This window comes from Pongo pygmaeus, chromosome 5, assembly GCF_028885625.2.
Source record: "Pongo pygmaeus isolate AG05252 chromosome 5, NHGRI_mPonPyg2-v2.0_pri, whole genome shotgun sequence".
Classification (NCBI taxonomy): Eukaryota; Metazoa; Chordata; class Mammalia; order Primates; family Hominidae; genus Pongo; species Pongo pygmaeus.
This window is the reverse complement of record NC_072378.2, coordinates 19,645,207-19,653,711: the sequence shown is the minus strand read 5'-3', so window position 1 is coordinate 19,653,711 and position 8,505 is coordinate 19,645,207. Positions and strand designations below refer to the sequence as shown.

The 8,505-nt window shown below is 38.0% G+C and overlaps 1 non-coding gene and 1 pseudogene across 1 annotated transcript; both read left to right on the top strand.

Annotated features, from left to right (window-relative positions):
• Positions 1 to 3,803: 3,803 nt before the first annotated feature.
• LOC129039696 (U6 spliceosomal RNA) lies at positions 3,804 to 3,908 on the top strand. The gene has a single exon (XR_008503415.1). It is a non-coding gene; the product is annotated as a U6 spliceosomal RNA (small nuclear RNA).
• A 3,243-nt stretch (positions 3,909 to 7,151) lies between these two features.
• Positions 7,152 to 8,290, top strand: LOC129038984 (cytochrome b-c1 complex subunit Rieske, mitochondrial-like; annotated as a pseudogene).
• Positions 8,291 to 8,505: the final 215 nt, after the last annotated feature.

Below are 8,505 nucleotides of genomic sequence, written 5' to 3'. Positions count from 1 at the left end.
CATAGATTAAGCATGCTACTATAAACTTCAAAATCAGAATTGGGTCAATGTCACTAAACCAAGGCCTTCTAGCCAGAATACTTATTTTTTTAATGTATCACTTATATGTATCATTATCAAAGTACTATGAGAGCAGTTTTCTGAAATGACATTGTAATTTACCAAAGTAATCATGTTGAAGCATATACATTATGTTTCTAGGTTGTGACTGCTGAGGTTTTCTTATGGAATTTTATCTATTGGTCATGCTCTTTCCTGCCTGCCTCTCATTCAATTTAAAAAACTCAATCTGGGATTATACAGTTAATAGCTCGTGTTTCATCATATTCTACCCTGCACCTAATATAGTATCTTACCATAATGAACTCTGAGCTCTATTTGTGAATGCCTAATTCAAGGACAACTAGGTGGAGAAAGACAGAAATCTTTTTTTTTCAGTTTTGAATAAAAGCCAGAAAAAATTATGAAGACATAGCCTGGTAGTATGTCTAGAATGTATTAAAGGATTAGAGATCTAAACAAGTTTCAAGTTGGGATTATTATATAGATCAAGACAATGAAACATGAGGAAAGTAAGTGACTAGTTCCAGCTGCATGTAATTCAGTCTGATTTCCTGAACAAGTGTATGGGCAGGTTGGAGACCAGAGTTGACCAATAACATGACTTAGACTGTGTGTGTTGGTTGGAGGAGGGGGGCGTCAAAAGAAATGTGCTTTGCAGACTTTCAACTGCAGCAAACAAGACTGACGAAGGGCCCTAGCTGCTAGGCTCTAAAATCCATTGCCATGTCTGAGCTGAGGCCATGCTTCCCACCAGTTTCCCCAAAACTGAGTATGGCAGAGATAACCAAGGCATACCTGTTCTTGTGAGATGTGGAACTCCACTGATGACCAACTTTGGTTCAGGAACTCTCCTATAACCTTCCATAGACCACATGATGGCCTGGGGGTGATTTCTTTCCTCTCTTCTCTCAGGGTCAGACTTGCATCTTGGCCTAATGGGTCTTTTTGTCTTTCCGACTCTTCCCCCATTTTTTTCTCACAGACATTTCCTCTAATAAAGTCCTTGCATGTTTAATCTTGTCTTGACATCTCCTTCTTAGGGGACCTAGATTAATCTACAGAGAAATTGCTGGCCAATTTTCTTATTCTTTAGAGACTCTGGTTTTTTTTTTTTCTGTTTCAAAAAATTTCTAAATCTTCTTAAAGACTTCTTTCTATAGTAAATGGGAACAGTAAATGGCAAAATGTACATAAAACTTTGCATGCAATTTTACTTGGTGCATGAGAATTTTGGAAATGATTCAAGGATCCTCTGAAAATCCATTGGACACCAGGTCGAGTATCCCCACAATTCTTTCTGAAGACATTGATAGTTGGTATTGATGAAGACTAATTATATGCTTTAAGGACTTTTATCTTCCTCTGGTAATGCAGGCTACATACCCATTCATGCTCTGTGGTGATATTCAAATTACTTAACAACCAATCAGAACAATCACTAGCCTCTACAACACAAAGTAGTTCCCACCCTGTTCTTTTCCATTATCTGTCTTCCATGAAATCGACGATAATTCTTAATGTATATATTCTTCTAGATATTTATTATGAACTGCTCAATAACTTTTATTAAATGTCAACAGAGTATGTGGCCACGGGCAGGTGGAGACATCAGGAAAACCCACACAAAAACTAAGAGACAGGAAAACTAGCAGTAAGGAGTCCCCCTTTTAGTTCAGAGTTAAATGCAAGCATGGCTAGCATGGTTTACATTTGAGCAATTGTTTGCACCCTACTATTCTTTAAATAACCAACAAAAGGTTTTCGAGGCAGCCATTTTTAATTGGTCCAATCCTCATTCATATCTTTTGAAAAACCCTAACAATTTGTGTTGAACTGCATGTCTACCTTCTTGTGTTCCAACTCTTTGGTTCACTTTGTCTGTTGTCTTTCCCATATGGTTCAAAAAAGCACTATGCATAATGCCTTTCTCTAGCATGCCCTTTTGATTCCTAACATTCTTCTGAGGGCCTTAACTCTATAACCATTACCTGAACATGGTGCTTTCATCTAGGATTAAGTTTTGCACTTCTATTGATCTTCCTCTATGGGGTTGAATGTAGTAAATGAACCTCCTAGCTCCCAACAAATTTGCATGTAATTGCCTGTCCAGTCCTGATCACTGAATACTGGGCTGGAAGAATACACTAGCATTAACAGAGCCAAAAATGTTTTTCTTTCAAAGGCTCTGCTCCTTTGTAAAAGTGGCATATATGGGAAGAATCAGAAGGCTTTCTCAAGGTTTGGGAAAATGGTGAGGTGGGGGGATGTCCGGAAATTATTACCGTGCTATCAAAATTATCATAACCTCAAATGGACCTTTTGAATAAGTCTAGAGCTGGCATTAACCTCTTTTTGACCACTGAAACATACTGACCTACATTTACATGCCCCCAAAGGGAACTGAAATACTTTAATCATGCCTTCTTTTCACTTGAATTTCTTTAAACAGATTTTACTAGGTAGTGATAAAAATTTTGTCCTGTACTGTGTCTTTGATGGATTTAATGATCAATCATATATGAAGGGTTATTGTTGAATTATTTTGAATAAAAAAGTAGTTTCACTTGAAGCTAGATAACTTTTATATTTAACGTGTTATATAAACCCTTGTACTTTTCCTCTGATCTGTCACAATGGACATGAAAGGTATGAAATTTTTAAGGGAGATGTAAAATTTACTGCAGAGAAATGTCTGATTGTTAGACTTTTATTACAGTTAATTAAAAAAATTCAGTACTGCACTGTTTCAAGTCTTGATTTTTAATTTTTAAAAAAGTGATGACTCCATCAATATTTGTGTGGGACACTCTTCATTTGCTGTCTCCCCAATGCAACCATATTATATAGCACCCACTCTATTTACTTTAAAACAGTAAGTGATTGATTTAACAAAAATTAAATGAAATAAAGCTTAATTTACTCTATAATAATTGGAGACCCAATGCTGTGTCTCATATCAAGGGACTTGGGAATTATTTTTTTCTTTTTTTTTTTTTTGAGATGGAGTTTTGCTCTTGTTGCCCAGGTTGGAGTGCAATGGCATGATCTCTGCTCACTGCAACCTCCGCCTCCCGGGTTCAAGAGATTCTCCTGCCTCACCCTCCCGAGTGGTTGGGATGACAGGCATGCGCCACCACACCTGGCTAATTTTGTATTTTTAGTAGAGACGGGGTTTCTCCATGTTGATCAGGCTGGTCTCAAACTCCTGACCTCAGGTGATCCGCCCGCCTCGGCCTCCCAAAGTGCTGGGATTACAGGCGTGAGCCACTGCACCTGGCCGGGAATTATTTCTTATAAGTAAATCCCTTGTTCCTCTTTGGAGAATGTAGAAGCTCTGCATTCTGATGATATGTGACTGGGAGAGGGGTCAAGGTTCCTTTCCTTGTTTGTCCTGTTCAGTTTGATGAGCTGATGAAGTCAGCAAGTTAAAGACATGCTTTGGAATGATCAAGAGGAATTATTTAGGAGGAGGTGTGGTTTGTGAGGAAATGTTGAAAGCATTTTTAAATTGCACTAATAACTGATGAAGTTCAAGCATTATTAGCACTGACGGGAATCCAGCTGAGTCTTTAGTAACATCATAACTTTTTATACCATCCCTGTGAAAGTGGCAATGTTAATGTTAACTTGAATTAAATTCTTAAGCATCCTGCTTTTGATTAGTTCAAAATGCCAAATACTAACGCTGTTTCATAAAATTCTGAGATATAAAAAATAGATATATTTAAATATGTCAATTAGTGCTGGTATTGGCAGCACATATACTAAAATTGGATACAGAGAAGATTAGCATGGTCCCTGCACAGGAATGACATGCAAATTCATAAAAAACATTGCATATTTTAAAAGAAATAAATGAAAATAAATATAGCAATTACATTTGAGAAAGATGAGAAGGAAGATTTCAGAAAATAGAACAAGTTCTATTGTTTTAGACCAGATAATTATGCCAAGAATTATTTCTGTCATTGCCATTCCAGTATTCATGTTAAGGGATATCATCTGACTAATAATAATATCCCCAGACACTGTGTAAAGCCCTATATATGTTAACTCATTTGATTCAACACAAATAGTGAGAATATGAGATGGGGACAACTTTAAGATGAGGAACTGGATTTTAGGGAGGATAGGGGACCTGTCCAGAGTCACTGTATTTGTAATGGATATTTTCTGCCTTTGAACCTTGGTTGTCAGACACAATCATTCTAACTCAAGAAATACTCAACTTGTGTTGTACGTGAATTGTACTACATTGAAAACCACTTAGGTGATAAGGGGAGAAGGGTCTCAGTTTAAGAATCAGAAGATCTGTATTCTCATTCTGACACTAATCTCACTTTGTCCATGAAACAGTTTTTTTTTTTTTTAACTAACAAAATTCAATTAAACTTGTATCATACAGGCTAAAGGAAGTGAAGCATTTAAGCTATAGCCTATATCTCTCCACATCTTATGTGATATATACACTTTTCCTCCTCATAGCGCTTTTCTCTGAATTGCTTGTTCTTCAGTAAATTTACATGAAGAAATGTATTTAAAATAAAATATGAATAAAACAGTTAACACTAAAAAACATGTTTTAAATTAATATGAAGTCATATCAACATAAAATAATATTTTAAAGAATAACATTATTAAATTCTCTATCATTTTGAAAGAATAGGACAAACATGGCTAAGAGGAAGAAAATGCCTAGTTCTTTGAAATGAGTTCCACACACTGGATTTAGATCCATCACACCCTAAGATACAGAAGTAACTTGTAGAATTACTGCCAGAATATTTTGAGAATTTAGGGAGAAAGGAAATACTGTTGAATGGAAAATGTTGCCTCAATCATCATAAAGGAGACAAAATGTATGTTTTAAAGTTGCAAAACTTCACACTGATAATCCTGCAACCCTCTGTAGTAGGTTATGGAAGGGACAGTTTGTGGAGGAATGGTCACGAGGAGCCAGCATGGGTTCACTGAGAATGAGCAATGTCAAGGTAGCTAATTTCACATTTTAATAAATTAGACTTGCACGTTTGGGGAATTTTGGAGACAAAGTATGTAAATATATTTCTGGATTTGAGTTTAAATAGCAACACATTGCTTAAAATTCCCAGAAATTTTGTATTTACTTTAAACAAATTTTCCTTTAGCTTTCGGGATGCCGATTTACTAGATCTTGGTTGGGACCGGGAATGCGTATTTTACAAAGTTCCCTAGGGAGTTCCGATCATCTTCTATGTTTGGAAATCTCTATGTTGGGCAATCCATTTTTTAAAATTGAGCAATCCATTTTTTTTCTAGGAAATATGAATACATTTCTTTTGACCTCCACTCTCTTCTCATAGATTTAGCATCTATTTTTGAACCTCATAAGGTCTTGGACAATTTGAGAAAGATTAGAAGAAAGCAAAGTTGCTTATTTGGGAGCATCCTAATGTAGCCATTCCAAGCTTAAATGCACAGATATGAAGCTGGCTTCCTAGATCCAAAGCCTGACTCTCTAGCTGTGTATGTTACTTTATGTGTTTGTGCCTTTGTTTGTTTTTACATGTAAAATAGTAATAGTGCTTCCTCATTGGTAATTAATTGAGATACAAATAAAGCACTTACAAAGGTGTCAGTGTATGGGATATTCTCAATTAGAGTTGGCTATTATTATTATTACCATTGGAATAAATACCTATTATTTTTCAGGTGGGACTGCCAAGATGAATAGACATAATCCTCAATTTAACCACTTCACAGTTTATCATCGGAGTCAAGTGTGCAAATAAACAATTGCCATGCAACTTTCAAGGTCCAAGTTTAAAAGTATATATGAATATTATTGGACAGACATCAGTGACAGCTTCACAGCAACATTGTCACCTGAGCTGTGTATTTAGGTGAATTACTTGGACATATAAGTAGGGGAAAAGTCATTCCAGATGAAGAGAATGCTATGACAAAGGTGCTGGGGACTGGAAAAGCCTAGCTTTCCAGAGACTGAGTATTGCTTTAGTGGGCAATGGGAGAAGAGAGTAAAGAGAGGTATATTAGGATTTGCTTTAGGGGACTCAGTGCTGGCTAGATCCTGAAGGGCCCTGAATGCCGTGCCAAGGAACTTGGCTTTTTTCCATCCTTAATGAGAGCCATGAAAAGATTTTAAGCCAGGAAATGATGCTATTAGATTTTCATATAGGATTGTAGAAGGCTGTTAGTAGAGTTGAAACTAGAGGCAGGCACACCAGTTAAGAGGATGTTACTATGATTCAGGCAAGGCTTCGTAAGGGTCAAAACCAGAATGGTAACAATGAGATGGAGAGAGCAATACGTGATAGCTGCTGGTAAGAAGATCCCAGACATCTTGCAGGAGGAATGCTGGTTACTGGCAGATGGGAAGGAATGGGAAGCAAAAAGATTCCCCTGATATGTCACTCAGCAAATAAATGGTTGAATCTTCCTTCAAATTGAGCTAGGAAATACAGCATAAAAAGCATATTTTGGAGGAAATATGAGTTGTGTTTTATTCTTGCTAAGTTTTTTGTGTGTGTGTGTTGGGGGAGTGTTGATATATTCAGATAAAGCTACCCAGAAGGTGGCTGGATATTTAGGTCATAATCTTTGGGAAGAAAGCAGGGTTTGGAGCATTGATTTTGGAGTTGTGTCCTAAGGCCACACTTTTGAGTTACGATTCGATTTTACTACATGTACTGCATGTAACAGTGACTTAATGAAGACAAAAATGCATTTCTATCTCACCTAAAATAATTTTGGAGATATATAATTCAGAGAGAGAATCATAACTCTACAACAATTTTGTCTCTTTCCAGCTCACTTCTCAGCTACCTAGGGCAAAAGCTGCTGCCAGAGTTCTAACATTCATATCTTTGCGTGTTGTTATGGGTTGCAATTTGGAGAAGAAAAGAGGGGCTGTGATCTTCCTTTCAAAAGAAACTCCTTTGAAGCACCACACTTCTCTTTATTTCTCATTGACTAGAACATAGTCAAGTCTTGGGATTCTGGGTAATATAGAAATTTAACTGGATGGATATATGCCCAGCTAGTTGGAGTTCTGTTATAAATGTAGATTACTGCCCATCCTGTTGGCCATGTGCCATGAAGTGGCAGGTGCACTGTGGCCCCTGGTGTGGGCCGCGGTGCCTGCTGCCCTGGAGCTGCCTGTGCTGGACATGAAGCGGCCCTTTCTGTGCTGGGAGCCGCTGAGTGGCCAGGACGTGGGCCTCAATGTCCCTGCTTCTGTTGATTGTTCCCTTATGGACATCAAAGTGCTTGCCTTTTCTGGGTAGCATTGCACTGAAGTTTTAGATAGTACAAAGTCTTCAAAAAAGAGCAGCAAGGCTAGAAAAGGCTTCTCTTATTTGTTAACTGCAACAGCTACTGTCGCATATGGTGCCAACAATGTCTTCCCCTAGTTTGTTCCCAGCGTGAGGGCTTCTGCTGAGGTGTTGGCCATGTCAAAATCAAATTCAAGTTATCTGATATTCCAGAAGGCAAGTATATGGCTTTCAAAGGAAGAGGCAAACTCCTGTTTGTGGGCCATAGAACCAAGAAGGAAACTGACTAGGAAGCTGCAGTTGAAAGGTCCCATTTGAGGGATCCACAGCATGATTTACAACAAGTAAAGAAACCCCATTTTCTTTATGCAGTCTATTACCATCAATGATAGACTGGATAAAGAAAATGTGGCACATATACACCATGGAATACTACGCAGCCATAAAAAAGGATGAGTTCATGTCCTTTGTGGGGACATGAATGAAGCTGGAAACCATCATTAACACAAGAACAGAAAACCAAACACTGCATGTTCTCACTCATAAGTGGGAGTTGAACAATGAGAACACATGGACACAGGGAGGGGAACATCACACACTGGGGCCCGTCGGGGGGTGGGGGTCTAAGGGAAGGATAGCATTAGGTGAAACACCTAATGTAGATGACAGATTGTTGGGTGCAGCAAAACACCATGGCACATGTATACCTATGTAACAAACCGGCACGTTCTGGACATGTACCCCATAACTTAAAGTAGGTTATCTTGATAAGTGTTTGCATTTGCCTTGGTTATGTACTCACTGCATTTGCAGGAGATTCTGGTAGTTATTACTGCCCTCGCCATGGGTCACACTATGATGCTTTTGGCAGGATTAGGAAGGGGCCTGCACCTCCCAACCTTGAAGTTCCCTCATATGAGTTCACCAGTGTTGATATAGTCATTGTTGGTTAGAGACTTGGACTCAAGTCTTGGGCTTCTTTGTCACCTCAGAAGAGTTATTTGAGTGCAAGCCTTCTGCACTTCAAGTTGGTTGATGTGAAATATGTAAGAATTGATGATAATGTATTTGCAAACATTATGTGAAGTAAGTTGAATTTAATGTTGAAGACGCAAGCATTCACTTAATAAAGCCATGGTTAAACATTATTAAGCTCACCCATACACTT